Here is an 18691-nt window from a genome sequence, read left to right as displayed (position 1 = left end):
ACTCCGGAATTCCCTGCATGCTTATGTATTTCCATCTATGACTTTTTTTCTATTTTTGTTGTCCTTCGCCGGTGTCCCTCCTACATAAAAAAAAAAAAAAAAAGCTTTAGTAATTGTTTTAATTTCTCAAGTTGTAACATTCGAGAAACAGAGAAGAATATTTAAATAAGAAAACCAAAGGCGATGAGAGTGATTATAGATATTCAGCGTGTCTTTCATACTCGTCGTCCTCTCATCCCGTGCGTCCTGTTCACCGCCGCTTGTCCGTCCCGCCGGCCACTCCTGCATTAGAGGCTTCGCGTCCGCCATAGCTTAGTTATAATTTTTTATGTGTTTCAAAGACATTTTATTTATTTATTTATTTATATTTTCCATCATTGGCAAGGAAAACTAACCATCCTTAGTTGTGTCACTGTCAGGTTCGGCGTCCTTTCCTCGTGACAGTGCCACTGTCGTCTCTCCGCCGGTGTGCCTGTCTGTGTCTACCTGAATTCGTCGTCATTGCACCCAAGACATGTTTTAACGAGATAGACATATAGCTTCGTGTGTGTGTGTGTGTGTGTGTGTGTGTGTGTGTGTCGGTAAATGGTGTGAATCTTTGTTTTTATTGTCCTTCATGAGCAGCACAGAGGTGGTGCCATACACACTTGTTAGGAGGACGCCTTGGGTCATAAGCGCCACACAGAAGACTATCTCAGTACAATAGACAACTACCATCCTGAACCCTTCTGAAAAAAAAGTTCACTACAATGCATAATCAGCATCCTCCACACCGTCGCGAGATCTCTGTCCACTTGACAAAGGCTGAGTGGGAGACCCGAGAGCAGAATGTGTTTGAGGAGCCAGATTCTATGATTATAATTTTTATCATTAACTTAATTCTTTCCCTTCTTCATCCACTACCACCACCACCACCACCAGCAAGCACACTACCCAGCACACTGCTACACCACATTCCGCCATCCACCATTCCCTCCCAGCAAACCTTACAAAGCACCGTCTTTCCTCAGATCGCCTTGCCTCTCCCTCACACCTCTGATCCACTGGCATTGTGGCTTGACGCTTTCTTAAACATGTCATTTACAACCATCCCCCTACGTGCGTTACATGGCGTGGTGTAAACAATCCCCTTCTCGTCTCTCTCCTCTCTTTCCCTCTCCCATCCACCCACCGCCACTACACTTCCCTCTGCACTCATTCACAACATTGCATCACTTCATCCCACCCTACACTCCCTCCTTACCTCCCACTAAGTCCCACATCACCTTTCATTACCCGCTCGTTGTCTTCTTCCTCAGCTCACGTGACCTGCCTAATGGTTCCCCCACTCACTCCTTCGCTTCCCTTGACGCGGGTTTTAAATTATTAATAACTCTCCCCTTTCTACGTGCATTACATTTCCTGCCATCATTTTTACTATTCTTACCTTTCACCTCTCTGTATTCACTCCACCTAATCATCCTTGCAGTGCCATCAATATTTCCTTACTCTTGTACAGCAGCCTACTGACTGATGATGATGATGATGACAGTATGACGCTTGTTGTTGCACCTGAGGCAACATTAAAGAAATTAGTGAACAAATAATAAAACTACAAGCCTTGAAAAGTTTTAACTAAATCACCCGCGTTACTGTATGGTGGCCTTTGAAACAACATGTACATTTGCACCAGACCTTTCATGAGGCTTGATGAGAAGCCATACCATTCAGAAAGTTACTGGCCCTGGATTCACATGTCGTGGTGATTTACTGGTTTGTAATTGACCTGAGGTATGGCAGATCTAGTCTATAGTGTTATGGAACAGTGCCCTGCCGTGACGGGTCATCAACTGCCGCCACTTTATCGCGTAGACCTGAATAATACGACCATACTTGCCCTCCGAAGACCTTTTGGCAATCTACACTTAAGGCGTGATGGGAATTCTCGGTATTTCAAAGAAATAACTGAAAATATACGACCCTGTACTTGGTCCACTTAAACGCATCTCTCCTTCAGATAAAAATGTATCGTTAGTAACATAATGGAAGTTGTAGTTGTGTTCAAGAAACAACTCAAAATATATGAGCCTTATCATCTCTACGTGATTCACTCTGCTGCATTTGCTCTTCAGCTCAGCGAATTATGTTTTAAAAGCTTGATGCTTGTTCTTGGTAGATGCCACAAAGAAATTAAAAGGACAACTTATGAAGCAAAAAGTGCCTTTCAGAAGAGGAGAAATACAGTAAGTAACAGACACTTATCAACGGCAACAAGAGAAAAAGTTAAAACTTGCGCATGGCTTGTGCCGTTATAGGTGTGGATAACAACCTTGGAAAGAGAAAACAATGCACAGAGACCTGAAATAAAGCAAATCGTTTATTAGGGGTCATTTTTACCAGTGTTAAAAGTACAAGTTCCGGACTGATATATTTGGCGCTGGTCAGACTTCACCTAGATTATGTAGTGCAGTTCTGGTCTCCATGTTACAGGAAGGACAGAGGTCTGTTAGAATCAGTATAGAGAAAAATTGCTAAAGGATGCAGGGGATGAGGAGTATTCTTACGAAAGGAGACTGAAGCTTTGAAACTTAACATTCCTTAGAGAGGTGTAGATTAAGAGGCAACGTGATAGAGGTCTTTAATTAAGTAGTGTAGGGAATATAACAACATTGACATAAATCAGGCTAGAACAAGAAATAATGGGCTCAAGCTTGAAAAGTTAGATTAAAAAAAAAAAAGAGAAAGAAATTGGTTTTCAAATAGATGAATGGAATAGACTCAGTAATGAGGCTGTTAGTGCTGAGTCACTGGTGAGCTTTAAAAGAAGATTAGAGGAATTCATGAATAAGGATGATAGATGGAAATAGGTGTGTTTCATACAGGGACTTCCACATGTAAGCATTAAGTCTGATGGTGTTTCTTGCAGCTCCACTGCAATTAAGGGGATTTATTTTCTTATGTTCCTATGTTCTTCTTAAGTAAATAAATAGAGAGAGAAAAAAAAAAACGAGGTATTTCAGAAGTGGCGCTAGCAAAGAGTTTTGTACATTTTTTGGGACAGAGAATATCAAATGAAGCAGTGCTAAGAAGAATGAACGAGAAGCGAATTGCTGCAAATAAGAAAGGAAGACGAATGCGTTATTTAGGACATGTTATGAGGAGAGGAAAGACTCAGAATCTGAGTTGAACGGGAAGAATCCCTGGTAATGAAGCAAGAGGCGTTCAAAGAGAGAAGGCTAAGGATGTCACAGTAAGGGCAGCGAAATCCATAAATACGGCTGCACATTTGCGAAGAAGAGAAGACAGGAAGGTGCGGCATTCCCTGGTCGTCACCGTCTTGAGGGGCACGGCACTCTGATAGTTCGATATGTTGACATCTGTTTTCCACTCGACCCTTGATGACCTCGCCGCTTATACAACATTCCCCGCAGCCTGGCGGTGCCTCCTTCCTTGCATTTCAAGGACAAAGGCTTAGTGCAGTAAGTGAGGCAAGCGTTGTGCGTTTGCTTGAATCTCATCAGACTCGGCAATCATTTATCACGTGTCACGCCTCAGTATTATTGCACGTTTGGTGTTATTCATCCAGAGCCATGTCACGACCGCTCCACTGACAACACTGTCATCGCTCACATTCTTGCCAATTATGGGACTGACAGATCAAGCAACGACTAAGTTACTGTCACGCCACCATTGCTATTCCAATGTAGGACAAGAGAAAAGGAATGTATGGTTTCGTCACGTAATGGAATAACAGAGGTGGTATGGCAGCAACTTTGTTCATTGGTTCGTCTTAATAATCACGGCATCGCCAAGAGTAGCGAAGGTGACGGAGCTAGTGAAGTGGTCATGACATAGCTAGAGAAATCTTTTTCTGGCCGGACCAATTCAAAGAAATCTACTGGCAGGGAAGAATTGTGAGATTTTATGCATAATCACACTGGAGTATCCTAAACACCATTCATGCATCCATAGTTTACAGTAATCTTGATCTTCAGAATGCAAGGAGGAAGGAGGCACCGTGAAGAGGGACATTGAGGTTGTGGTTATGGGAGCAGCGAGGTCATGCAAGGTCATGTAGAAGGCATTTGGGAGAGTTATAAGCATCTTTATAAACAGTGACTTGATGATTCCTCGATAAACAATAAACTTTGATAAGATAAGGAGGCACAAACAAATTTTTGATATATTCACAATTTAATGATTACATTTGCATTAACGCAAGTTTTCTTCTTCATCTTCATCTTCTTCTTCTTTTCTTTTCTTTCCTTTCCTTTCCTTTCCTTTCCTTTCCTTTCCTTTCCTTTCCTTTCCTTTCCTTTTCTTTCCTTTCCTTTCCTTTCCTTTCCTTTCCTTTCCTTTCCTTCTTCTTCATCTTCTTCTTTTTCTTCTTGTGGGCAAAACCTAAGGTAACGTTTGATCTTATAAACAAACCGATGAAAGTACTGATATATTTTGTGTTTCATCATTATCAGAGGGTGAGGGGACACGACTCTCACCTCAAACAGCCTAATGAATTTGCGGTCTTGAACCCACATCATCATCATCACCAGTCTCTAAGTTAGCCTTCTTTTGCACAACTTCCTCCACTCGTGTGTGTCGCGAGCCTGTGCACTCCAGGGCGACCCGGCAATAAGTGCACAGTCCTAAGAGAGAATGACAAACACTAAACACTCGTAAGCAGCCAACGCCTAAGTTCAAACAAGTGAACGATGGGTGTCTGGTTCTCACATCATTCTTGCCTCAGTCACGTGTCATCTGTCAACCGTTCTTTGTTTTCTAGAAGCCTTTATCATTTCTCTTCATACTGCGGCTTACATCATGACCTTTCACTCTTTCTTCTTATATTTTCTTTTGTGACGGCGCTCGTCGACCTGTCAGTCTCCTTTGTTTTTTAAAGAGGCGGAGACTCTTGATAGGCTTTGGTCTCGTCCTGAGTTGCCGTCTTTACATGTCATCAAGTTTCTGTCCGGCCTTTGTTTTTGTTTGCAGGATGTCATGGCTCCACTTAATTGTTACCAGGTTTCTAAGAAGTTACAGGACGTTACGCCTCCGGATACCTATCTGCAGGATCCTAAGAACTGATTTTTTTTTTTTACACACTGTAGTGTAGTGTAGTTTTTACACACGTAGTGTAGTGGTTAGCACGCACGGCTCATAAGCAAAAAGTCCTGGGTTCAAATCCCAATTATCCAAAATTATAATTCCTCGGTAGTATAGTGGTTAGTATCCCCGCCTGTCACGCGGGAGACCGGGGTTCGATTCCCCGCCGGGGAGGTGCACATACTTTTAAACAACGAAACTCTGGTAGGTACAGGGTACGAGAAAGATTTAGGAGTTATAGTTAGCTCTGAACTCCGTCTAGGAAAACAATGCATAGAGGCCAGAAACAGGGCAAATAGGGTATTAGGATTAATTTTTAGGAGTGTTAAAAGCAAAAGACCGGAAGTAATATTAAAGTTATACTTGGCGCTGGTCAGACCTCATCTAGACTACGCTGTGCAGTTCTGGTCTCCACATTACAGGAAAGATATAGGTCTATTAGAATCAGTACAAAGGAGGATGACTAAAATTTATTCTGTATCCGAAAACCACAGACGAAGTTTCTTTGACTATAATATTATGTAATAGTACTAACATCTTGATATATATATATATATATATATATATATATATATATATATATATATATATATATATATATATATATATATATATATATATATATATATATATATATACTGCTTAAAGTCAAAACAACAATAAACTTATATGTGCTTAATACCATAATTTTTTTAAGACCTGAAGTACTTCCTATTGTTTTTCATTTTTATTTCAAGAATTTGCGTAACACCTTTTACTGGTATTTTGTAATTAACCTCAAGCGTCTTCTGTATTAGTAATATTTGTTAGGAAAAATTCCTTAACATCTTCCCTTTAGTGCAGTTTTCAGTAGTGTTCCTTCATAGCATTAGTTGAAATGGGCGTGTTGATGCTCCTTGTCCTCAAACTAAATCCTTTGCTGCCACACGTAATGAATAAATGGTAAAAGACCATGATCATTCTCTCTCTCTCTCTCTCTCTCTCTCTCTCTCTCTCTCTCTCTCTCTCTCTCTCTCTCTCTCTCTCTCTCTCTCTCTCTCTCTCTCTCTCTCTCTCTCTCTCTGTGTGTGTGTGTGTGCGCGTGTGTGTGTGTCTCCGTCAGTCTGCCTACATACACCTGCTGTGTTTCATCATCATCACAGGCGAACAGCACAACTTCCACACACACACACAGTGACCTTATCATGAAATTTTACACAAAATTAACGAAATATGTCAGAAATCACATAAAACTCAGGTCACCTCACACACAGCCTCTAAGGAAAACCTGTAGAAGCGCTCCTATTACTGGCAATATGATCTTTTCTATTGCGGTGTTGTACCTCCTGTGACCTCCCGTGACCTGTATCTTTACGATTCTCCCCTGAAAAGAAAAAAAAATCTCCTTATAGGTCAAGAATTGTTTGCTTCTGTTGTCGTGTTGCATCGTTATCATAGTACTGCTCAATCCATCACTAAACAATATACAAGAAAATGAAGCATATTTTCTGTCATTTATATTATGTCATTACAAGAGGATACAAAAGGCTACAAATGTTTTATATATTTATTTATTTTTATTATTTTTTTTCATTACACTCCTATATCGATTCTTAACCGCAGTAACCTTGTCTTTATATATAAAAAAAAAAAAAATGTTGCGATATCTTTGCTTCTTTGCCTCTTTGCTCGTAATCCTGTCGTCTCGTTCTCCACCAGAGAAAACAAAACACATACGCCAGAAATACAGCAAACCGTTTAGTAGGGTTCATCTGTAGTTGACTTAAAATTAGAGTCCCGAAGTAACATTGAGGTCAGCTGGCGCTGGTCAAACCTCACCTAGATTGTCCTGCTCAGTTCTGCCTCCTACATTTCAGGAAGGATGTAGGCCTGTTAGAATCAGTACAGAGGAAAATGTCTAAAAGGAAACAAGGCAAGAAAAAAAATCATTGCGAAAGAAGATTGAAGATAAAATTACATTCCTTAGAGAGGCGCAGATTACGAGTGGATCTGGTAGATGTGTTTTAGTTGTGTAAAGAGATCAGAGGATGAAAAGATTTAGGATCTATAGTTAGCTCTGATATTCGGCAGGGAAAACAACACACAGACCAGAAATAACGCAAACTGTGTTGTTGAATGATGTTTTGGAGTGTTAAAAGTAAAGTCTTGAAGAAATATTAAGTATGCTCCTCACTGAGGGCACTGGTTGGCGTTACTTGTAGCCTGCCCTGCCCTCCACGATGCCAATATACACCCACAATACTAACATAATTTGCTTCATCTTGCAGTGTCTCGTGTAATGACAACTCTGACACTATACTTAAAGAAATAAATAGATAAACAGTATAAACCGCTGAGTACAATTAAAATCTGTAAGAATCTTAAGTGCACTGGAACTGAGCATCACACAGACGGAGAGATTAGATGTCATGGGAACTGTAACTCTCTCTCTCTCTCTCTCTCTCTCTCTCTCTCTCTCTCTCTCTCTCTCTCTCTCTCTCTCTCTCTCTCTCTCTCTCTCTCTCTCTCTCGTTCTCATTTGGCAGATTGCAGTGTATTACGAGCTACAGTAAGGTGCCATTTAATCTGGTTAATTTTCTTCTGAGGAAAATGTCACGGTGCATTAAGATGTAAAATTGTTTAACTAGCTTATTGTAAAGTGATTGTGGTTACTGTTGGTGCTGTTGTTTTTCATTGCTGTTGTTGTTGTTGTTGTTGTTGTTGTTGTTGTTGTTATCATTATCATCATTATCATTATGTTACTGTTATTATTACCACCACCACCACCACTACTACTACTACTACTACTATTACTACTACTACTACTACAACTATCAATATAATAATAATAATAATAATAGTAATAATAATAATAATAGTAATAATGATGAAAGTAACAGCAAAAACAATACCCCTGCTGGTCACTTTGTTTATAATACACCCGCAGCGTCACCATTATATTAACTTCACACACACACACACACACACACACACACACACACACACACACACACACACACAGTAAATCGTGGGAATTTTCGTTCTTTGACGTCAGTTTCATGAACATTGCGGCCTTGGACTGCAGATATTTTTTTTTTATACTGGATGAGGAATGACAGCAAATAGTGTTGAGCTTCATATGAACGCAGTACCAGCAGTGTCATGCCTTCACTGACCTAACTTATCCTAACATAACTTATCGTAACTTAACCTAATTTAACCTAACCTAACCTAACCAAATCTAACTTAACGTAACTTATCCTAACCAAACCTAATCTAACCTATCCGAACTAAACCTAACCTAACCTAACCTAACCTAACTTATCGTAACTTAACCTAATTTAACCTAACCTAACCTAACCAAATCTAACTTAACGTAACTTATCCTAACCAAACCTAATCTAACCTATCCGAACTAAACCTAACCTAACCTAACATAACCTAACATAACTTATCGTAACTTAACCTAATTTAATCTAACCTAACCAAATCTAACTTAACGTAACTTATCCTAACCAAACCTAATCTAACCTATCCGAACTTAACCTAACCTAACCTAACCTAACCAAATCTAACAACGCAACTTATCCTAACCAAACCTAATCTAACCTATCCTAACCAAAACTAACCTAATTTGACCTAACCTAACCTAACCTAACGGTGACACAACCTGACGGTAGATGTATTACCGCTTCAGAAGACATAATTAACCCTTTTACTGGTGAGATTGTCTTTTGCTAATCTCCCTAACACTATGAAAATTGTTTACAAGGAGAGGAAAGAAAAGAAGAAAAAAAGAAGCTAATTTTGTCTTGTTATGCTCCAGAAATATTTACAAGAGCTCAGCATGAGAATAGTGTTTAAATGTTATAGGAATTGAAGGGGAAAAGTTTGCCTATTAGTGAAAGAGTTAATAGTGCCACTATGTTAACTTAATCTAAATTCTTTCGACACACACACACACACACACACACACACACACACACACACACACACACACACACACACACACACACACACACACCTAAAGAAAAAAATAAATAAATAACCCGAGGCAATATACATATCCAATCTGAATAATGTCACGTAAATATGAATATGGTAAAAATGTCAAATATTCCTGCCATATGTACGGGTTCCATACGCTCAGTGTTTATTCAGGTAAAAAAAAAAAAGGACAGGAAAAAAAAAAAGAAAAATGGCCAATCATATATTTACATTATTTTTGCGTGTGACATTTTATTCTCCTTTTCATGGTTTCCTGTCAGTATCACATGAGAGAGAGAGAGAGAGAGAGAGAGAGAGAGAGAGAGAGAGAGAGAGAGAGAGAGAGAGAGAGAGAATCGCAAAAAAAAGAAAAAAGAAAAGGAAGGAAGATAGCAAGCATATTAGTGAACCAACACTTGACAGAGGCCGTTGAGTCCACCAGTAATTACCACTTGCTGTTTATCCTCATCTTACTGTATTGTTCCCATCCCCTAATGAGGCATAATTGCTCGCATGCAGGCGCGGGGGAGGATTGCACGTCGAGTACGCGCTGCGCCTTCGAGTGTTTGCTGTTGCCGCGCTGGAGTGTTGTTCGCGTCCGAGTGCTTTAATATTGCCTCCGTTTGGTGGTGGTGGTGGTGGTGGTGGTGGTGGTGGTGCGGGTCGCGGGGCGTGAGTGTCATTGTGCTCCAGCGTGTCAAGAGCAGCTCTAGTCAGGTGGGTCATGCTGGCTTGGTTCTGGTACAAGAGTGATAATTTATTTATCTATATATTTTCGTAAGAGGGGGACTGGTCTAGTGCAACATAAAATGCGAGAAAAAAAAAAAAAAAAGATCCTCTGAGGTGTCACTCCCAAAAGAAATGTCCAAAGGATCATCCAAAACTGGAGGATAAGTGTCTTGAAATTTTCGTTTTGAAAGTGTTACTGGCACGTGTTACTCGGCCTGTCGGGGAAAAAAAATTAAAAAAATAAAAATAAAACCATCAACATTAATTTAAATCATATTTTTTAAAGGTTGATTACATTTATGAATAATGATATATAGATACATACGTGCTTACTGATAAATAGAAATAGACACATGCACAGATATCCAGGAAGATACATACTGGTATAGATACACGCACTCGTACAAACAAATACACATCACAGCAACAGGAAACAGACAACCGGAGGACATCAATCAAATCATTCTGTCGTGTGTTCGCTTGCTTTGCTGCTGTGAGCGAGGCAGACTTGACGAAGCACTCACTCACTCGCTCACTCACCCACTCACTCACTCATTGGCTTATTCTCTCATTTTTCCCTCGGTCAAGCACTCATACACTCCCTCCCTTCTTCACTCACTCACTGACTCACTCTCCAACTCATTCACTCAGTCTTATCCTCCCGCCTTGCTTCCTTCCCTCCCACGCTCACTCACTCGTCCATTCACTCACTCCCTCCCTCACTCACACTCTGACTTCTTGATAACACCCACCCACCAACGCACTCACCAGTCTCAACTCTTTCATGAGTTGAGCTCAATTTAGTTTAGTTTGTGTTTACTGTGATATTTTTTTTTTCCCCTGTTGAACCTGACGCTCCCCATGACCTCAGTAGCTGGTGTGACCTCTGGGGATAATCCTGTGACACTATTACCAACAGTCCTGGCTTGGCTAATGTGGACCTCACCGGCACTCAACAGTTAATTAAATGACAGTACGGCTTAACCAGTGTTCACGCCCCGCTGTGACGGCCACTGGCGTAACAAGTATGACTACGATGCAAAGCGTTACATGACCCGTGCGTGATTCCTCCTCCTCCTCCTCCTTGCGTTATTGCCTTACTGCTGTTGTAGATCCTGCCTGCTGTGAAGTGGTCAGTTGTCGCTGTTGCTGTCTCTTGCGTTCATCTTAGTGAGTTTAGTAAGCTTAGCAGGGATGAGGTGTGGTTGTGAATAGAGAGGGAGAGAGAGAGGGAGAGGGGTGCAGAGAGACCGGGGGAGGAGAGGAGGGAGGGAGGGGTAGGGGTAGAGGGTATAGAGGGAGAGAGAAAGAGTGTGAGTTACTTGTTAGCTAACGAGTAATAGACACGCGCATATACTCTCTCTCTCTCTCTCTCTCTCTCTCTCTCTCTCTCTCTCTCTCTCTCTCTCTCTCTCTCTCTCTCTCTCTCTCTCTCCCTTGACCATGTATACGAAAAGAAATGGAAAGTGATTATGAAAATGTGTTTGCGGAGACAAACACATTTTCATATATATAGAGGGTATAGAGGGAGAGAGAAAGAGTGTGAGTTACTTGTTAGCTAACGAGTAGTAGACACGCGCATATACGAGTACTCTCTCTCTCTCTCTCTCTCTCTCTCTCTCTCTCTCTCTCTCTCTCTCTCTCTCTCTCTCTCTCTCTCTCTCTCTCTCTCTCCCTTGACCATGTATACAAAAAGAAATGGAAAGTGATTATGAAAATGTGTTTGCGGGACAAGACTTAGCTCAGGTATTCGGCGGTGTGTCTCGCTCCGGCCGACAGGAATGCCTTTGGGTCACGTGAGCTTGCCTGTGCCTTTTCTAGCTGCTGACTTTAATACCACCCGCTCGGCATGACGAATGGAGGCGTAACGTGAAGGCTGCCGCGCCCCACCGTGAGGAAAACTGTCAGCTGCGGAGGGAACGTTGGTGAAAAATTATCTGCTTCCTTCTCCCGCGTGTTAGCATTTATGGGTATTCCTTTCTCTTTTTTCTCTTTTTTATTCCCTTTTTTTCGGTATGAGCTGTGACGGCGTGGTAAAATACATGTAACGCACCACTCACTGGCCATACATACTGACGATTTCCAGGAGGTAAACGTGTCCATCATCTGAAGGATAATACGCGAAGGGTACGAGTCAATCCGTTCCTCACGTACAGCGGCGCCTCGCGGAAAGGTGAATGTGTCGAGAAGCGGTGATAAACAATCCATCGGCTGCCATAACCTGGAGTGAAGGCCCGTGACACCTTCCTCTGACTCAGCGCTGCTCCGTATCCTACTCACGAAGGGATCCTGCTGCGAGACGGGCACCCACCTGCCCAACACTGATATGCCAGTCTGATCCCTGTGTTCGTCGGAAAGATAAAACTCGCAAGATATATTTCCTAGTGACTATTTAACCTTTTTTACGTGATCTTGCAGTGAAACGGGTGTCTCATCCTCCAGTGTGATCCCTGCGTTTACCAGAAAGTTGAAAAAAAAAAAAACAGGATATACTCTTTCTACTTAGTATTTTCCCCTTTTTGTATGAAAGTAGACCGAGAAACTCCCAAACGGCACCTCCCCATTTGATCAGGACCTTTTCACCTCCGTCGAGTCAAGAATTAAAGTTTTTTCCGATGGCCAGAAAGTCGAAAATATCACGTCAGCAAACTTCCCAAAAAGGGACGACAACTTTCCAGGGTGATTTAGCCCCATGTGCTAGACCTTTCCCTGGGAGCTGCTTGCCTCTTGCCCAGGCTGTGGGAGCAGGATTGGCCCAGGGGGTGAGGGACTGGGGTTTCTATAGTGACCTGGTAAAGTTACTGGACTGGGATGGGAGATGGAAATCTTGAGTGGTTTTCTCCTGAAGAAGTGTGTTACGTGTTAGGTGTAGTGTTATTGCTATAATTGAAGTGTTACGGACCAAATGAGTCTTGTTTTGGTCGCAGGTAAGGTTTTCTCCCGCTATATCTAAAGTATGTTGCATGTTAGATGTAGTGTTACGGCTACAATTGAGGTGTTACGGATCAAATGAGTCTTGTTTTGGTTGCATGTAATTTTTTTTTCCTGTTATATCTAAAGTATGTTACGTGTTAGATGTAGTGTTACGGCTAAAATTGAGGTGTTACGGATCAAATGAGTCTTGTATTGGTCTCACTTCAGGTGTGGGACGGCCATAGATTATATAAGACCTGACTTTTTATCTGGGATTAGATGAGAAATGTTAGGCTGAGTGTTGTGCAACGGCTTTCAAGTGTCACTCATTACGGGTTAAAGGGAAGGTGTTATGGTGTTACTGTCAAGGGAGCAGACGTGACGAGCCAGGCTGGGGATATTCTGGGTCTTGGTGTTCCCGGGATGATGAAGCGTTACGGGCGGGCGCTTGTTAACAGTCCTATAAATTCCGAGACGCGAAGAGTTGGTGCAATGCGGACAAGACTGCCAAAGTTTGCCTTCATTATTTGTGAGAAAGTTTTCATCGCGGCATCTTCATCTTTGTCCTTTGTCGCGTTGTAAGTGAAGCGAAGCGAGCAAGAGAGAGAGAGAGAGAGAGAGAGAGAGAGAGAGAGAGAGAGAGAGAGAGAGAGAGAGAGAGAGAGAGCGAGAGAGAGAGTCTGGATTTGATAGAATACTAGATGGCAAGAAAATACTTGTCTTTTTTTTCAGTTTTTTTTTTTTTATGTGAAAATGTAAAAGGTTGCCTGTGCGTGAGACATTTTCAAGCTGGGTATGGATTATCATTTTCTTTTTATTCTTTTCTTATTTTTGTTTCATTGATTTCAAATTGACTGACTGACTTAACTTTCATGCTTGCAAATTTTTACAATCCAGCTCTAAATTGTGATGTCCCATGCTCTCTCTCTCTCTCTCTCTCTCTCTCTCTCTCTCTCTCTCTCTCTCTCTCTCTCTCTCTCTCTCTCTCTCTCTCTCTCTCTCTCTCTCTCTCTCTCTCCTGTCCTTCATCTCTTCCATCCCTTCCTGGTTCCCTCTTCCTATGACTTCTTGCTTCCCTCTACAAATAGCCCTGGACAGGAAAGGTTTCAGTTCCCGGGGACAGAAAAGAGAGAAGAGGGAGGTGCTAAAAACAAGCGATGTGACTCCCTCCTTTCCTCGTGTGCCTGGGTGATTAGACGCCTGCGAGGACAAAGGTTCATTCCAGGACCCCAGGCAGGCCTCCTCACTCGCGTTCTCTTCCGCTCAGGTAACGAATCCTAATTAACAGATCAGTTAGTCTGCGAACACCACGCAAAGTTACCTGGTGACGGGCAGAGAGAGAGAGAGAGAGAGAGAGAGAGAGAGAGAGAGAGAGAGAGAGAGAGAGAGACAAGCAAGGAAACAAAGACACGCAAAAAACAAATAGATCATATAATTGGGCAAACCAGTGCTTACAGATATAAAGACACGAACAGACGGAAAGGCAAACAAAAGACACACAAATATGCAAACAACCATAGCAGACATAGACAGACAGGTAAATAACAGACTTACAAACTTACACATAACAGGCAAAGCAAGCAAACAGGGAAACAAAAATACAAATCCTAAACGGTAAACAATCTTACACCAACAGAGAGACAGACAAACAGACAGACAGACAGACGGACAGTGAGAGAAAGGACTCGTGCATTAGGTGGCTCAGTCTAAAGAAGAGTGCGAAAGACAAAGTGAGCGAGTGTCTTTGTGATTCAGTCGTAGTAGGTTTTATCTGGCAGAGAAAGAATACCTAAGTAGGCCATTGAAGCAGCCGACTGATCCTGTTTGCCTGCAATTGACACAAGTGCCACTGGGAGTCTCCGAGCTGATGAAGTTTTGAGCTTTGATGGTCAGAGATGACGCGGCGTGTTTGAGGAAGGAGTGAGGGAGAGGAGACGAGTGTCGCGGCAGGGAGGGAGAGAGGGAGGGACGCTGCATAATGGGGTGAAGACGGAGGAGCGAAGGGAGGAAGGATGTACGAGAAGAGGAAAGGGAAAATACGTGATAAAAAGAAGGAGTGGTGAAGAAAGGAAGTGGGCATGGAAAAAGGAAAGAAAGATAGGCCTTGAAGGAGGTGAAATACATAATGGAAGGAGGGGTGAGGAGATAGAGGAAGGGAAGGCACATGAAAGAAAGAGAGAAATGCTTGAAGGAAAAGTGGATGAAGGAAGCAGAGAGGGAGACTGAGGAGGGAGGTTGATAGGATTGGAGAGAGGGAGCAAGTCTTCGAGGAAGGATATATAAGTTAAGGAGGAGAAGGGGATAGGATATCAAGGAAAGAGAAGTGTTATTGAGAGGAGCAGAGCATGAAGGAATGAGAGGAAGAAAAGAAAGAAGGAAAAACAGGACACGAAGAAAGGAGGAGGAGGAGGAGGTGGAGGCGAGTTTGAAGGAACTGAACGAGGGAAAAAATCAGTTTCAGTACGGTGTCTTCATCCTGTGTAGCCTTTTCCTGGCTCGTCTCGCTTCCTTTGTCCGTCTGAATGTCTCTTTTATTACGTCAGTTACTACTGTTCTCAAAGCAGCGAGTCTATTCCCCAGGCGCGTGAGTGCATCGTAGCAGCGTTTTTATATTTGAAGCAGGAGTGAATGTGATGAAAGGCAGAGTGGTGGCGCCAGTAATAACTCTTGCCCTCGTCACTCTCACACGTCGTCTTGCTTTACCGTTAGCGTAGATTGAACGAGAAAATGAACATCAGGGTAGACAGCACCAGTAGTAGTAGCAGTATTACTATTAGTATTAGTAGAAGTAGTAATAGTAGTAGTAGTACTAGCAGAAGTAGCAGTAGTAGTAGCAGTAGTAGTACTAGCAGAAGTAGTAGTAGTAGTAACAATAGTTGTAGTACTAGCAGTATTAGTAGTAGTAGTAGTAGTAGTAGTAGTAATAGTAGTAACATTAGTGATAATAATAATGATAAAAGTAATAATAATAATAATAATAATAATGATAATTATTATTATTATTATTATTATTATTATATTATTATTATTATTATTATTATTATTATATAATAATAATAATAATAATAATAATAATAATAATAATAATAATAATAAAAGGTGGTTTGTGATTGGCTGTTGCAATGCAGCGCAAGTTTCCTTTTGGTCGCGCCCGATCACAGTTGCCAGTGAAGGACCACCTCCCGAGCCCCAACACCCTATCCGTGGTGCACGTGCTTCCCTGCCTGTGAACCCTAAAGACGGTGCTCTGCAAGGCGGCAACACTGTGTGCATTTCTTCACAACTCCAAACTCTCCAGTGTCAAGCACTTTCCAAGCACCTCAGGTATCCTAAATACTAGTGTACCCTAGTGGGACATTCAGTCTGTCAGATGACAGGAGACAGGATGGATGGTAGACGCTCCTTCAGCACATACATGCGTGGGGAGTGTGTCGTGGAGAATGGCGACATTCTCCGCGGCCCCCCACGCACAGTCAAAGTATCGGTGGGAGATCCCGACGCGAAATCTTTCTTCTGCTGTTGCTGGCCACGAGGGCCTCGCTTCACTAAGGTAGCCAAATTCTTTTTCAAACCGCATAAAGAAGAACCCAGTCTCCAGAAGTACACGTCTCTGGAGACTGTGATGTACATGGACGGCATGGTTTTCCGCGAATACTGGACGCCAGGCAAGACGGCCGTCAAGGTCTCCATCAAGCAGCGGCGCGGAAAGAAGGTTGTCCTCTTTGGCCGCCTGACAACCTTCCTTCAAGAGATGGAGAACCGAAATTCAGAAAAGTTCGTTCTTTATGTCACGGAAACCAGCTTCAAAATTATTCAAAAGGACCGAGCGGCTTCAGGCGGCGACGAGACCGATGCCGCTGAGAAACAGAAAAATAAGCCGTTACAAGAGAACGATAAGTACGAGTGCGCTAAACGCGGGGATGACGAAAACCAAGTAAAGATCGACTACGCGACTTCCTTGTTCAACAGTTTTAAGAAGAAAGATAAACCCGTTAACATCATAACAACTCCAGAAATTGTAAAGCTGCCGCCAGTAATCCCCATGCAAACCAAGAACGTGCGGTCATTCAACAAAGACGCTCCTGCTGCACGCCAACAGCAGCGCAGCGCACCTCGTACCGTCCGTCGCGATAAGCAAGCGTCTGTGAAGCCTAAAGAAACAAACAAAGAAAAACAGATCGTTCAGGTTCAGGAAATACACAAGAAAGACATTCCATGCGAGACAAAGAATAATGCTGATGAAAAGGCGACTAATAAGAAAGTCAACGAAGATACAGAGGAACAAAATCATACAGAGATGAAGAAAGAATCAGGAACAATGAGTGAAGTACAGCTAGTTCACGAAAAACACAATGAAAACGCGGAAAGTGTCCAAAAGAATCCAGCAGAAGAGAAGAGCGCAGTTTGGGAAGAATATGATAAAAATGAGTCTGAAGAGACTGAAGGAGACACCGAAGATGTGGAAAGCGTCCCTACAAAAACAGAGAAGACAGATGAGGAAGAGAAAGAAGATACTGAGAAACAAAAAGTTACCGAGAAGGAAATGAAACCAGCAAAAATTAGTGAAATGCAGCTAGTTCAGGAAAAAGACGATGAATATCATGAAGGCGAGGAAGCTAATACTCTTGAAGGAAAGGAGACTAGTGTTTCTGAAGACTATGATGCGCATGACACTGGAAAGAAGGAAGTGGTTGTTGAAGATGTGAAAAGTACCTCTCCTGAGAAAGACAATGCAGATAAGGAAATTAAAGAGGGACAAAATTTTGAGAAGGAAGCTGAGAAACAAGACGTTATTGAGAAAGTTAACCTTCCCTCTATAACCAAACTTTTGTCTTTAACCAAAGTCATCGTGAAGAACAGTACAAGGAGAGAGAAGATACGGAAAGCAATGCTTTTAAGAAAGAAGAGAGAGAGTGTGTCGCTTGGCAATGTGAAGACAACATCACCGGTGGAAAAAATGACGACGCGGAAGAATATAGGGAAGGATCAACATTTGAAAAAGAAGGTAATGACTTGCCGCCACAAGAACACCGCGATGGCCAATGTAAGCAGCAAGTGGAGGTGGTGGAAGGGCTCCCCCACCAACACCGGTGAAGAACATGACGGCCAGAATGAAGGTAAAGAAGGAACTGGAGTTAAGAAAGAAGACGTTCTCGTGTAGCCATTACCGTTATGTCCGCCAGCTGAAAAGAAACAATCAAACGGAGATCAAATCAAATCAATCAAAGGAGATAAAAAAAAAAAAAAAAAATCAAAGGAGAGAAGAAAAAGCGCTACAACAAAATAAATCTGAAATCCGTCCGCTGTAAGATCGACACCCATTACAGCCTACCTACTGATTATAAACCTGATCTGGATTTGAAAGTACTGGAATCACAGCCGCCACCCTCAGGCCCCGCGCGAGTGAAATGGGCCCGAGAGGTGGCTGCCCTTAAGGCTCGGCTGCGTTCACAGAAACAGAAGAAAGGGCGGACTAGTGCACAGTGCCTCCATCACGGGTCGCAAGCCGCTAAACACTGAGTCACTCGCACTGAGGACCATCCTAGTCAGTGCAACCGAGAAAATTGGAAAAAAAAAAGTACAAAAACAAAGTAAGCTTTCTAACTATGGATTAAGAAGCCTAAGCACTGAGTCTTTACTGAGGAACATGCTTGTCAATCCAAACCCGAAATTAGACCCAAAAAAAAAGTTTTTCATCCATTAATTAAGGAGCAAGAACACTAAGTGATTCCACTAAGGAACAAGGTGGTGAGTGAAATCCAGAAATTAATGACAAAAAAATAAAGCGCTTAAATTTGCAAAGAAAAAAAGAAATATTAATCTATCTGTTATTGACGAAACAACTGAGTGATTCTTCAGCGAGGAACAAGAACATTCGTGACACTAAATGAAAAATAATGACGTAAAAGAAATTAAAAGATAAAAAAGATAAAGTAAAAAAAAAAAGTAACAAGAAAGTCTTTGCTCTCATAACCTATGAAGTATATTAATCGACTGTCAATCC

General features: G+C 42.0%; 1 protein-coding gene and 1 non-coding gene across 2 annotated transcripts in view; both read left to right on the top strand.

Annotated features, from left to right (window-relative positions):
• LOC135112221 (uncharacterized) overlaps positions 1–18691 on the top strand; it is a 54398-nt gene that overhangs the window by 16005 nt on the left and 19702 nt on the right. The window lies entirely within an intron of this gene.
• Trnad-guc (transfer RNA aspartic acid (anticodon GUC)) lies at positions 5182–5253 on the top strand. The gene has a single exon. It is a non-coding gene; the product is annotated as a tRNA-Asp (tRNA).

This window comes from Scylla paramamosain, chromosome 2 (genome assembly GCF_035594125.1).
Source record: "Scylla paramamosain isolate STU-SP2022 chromosome 2, ASM3559412v1, whole genome shotgun sequence".
NCBI classification, from domain to species: Eukaryota; Metazoa; Arthropoda; class Malacostraca; order Decapoda; family Portunidae; genus Scylla; species Scylla paramamosain.
This window is presented reverse-complemented; position numbering and strand designations above follow the sequence as displayed.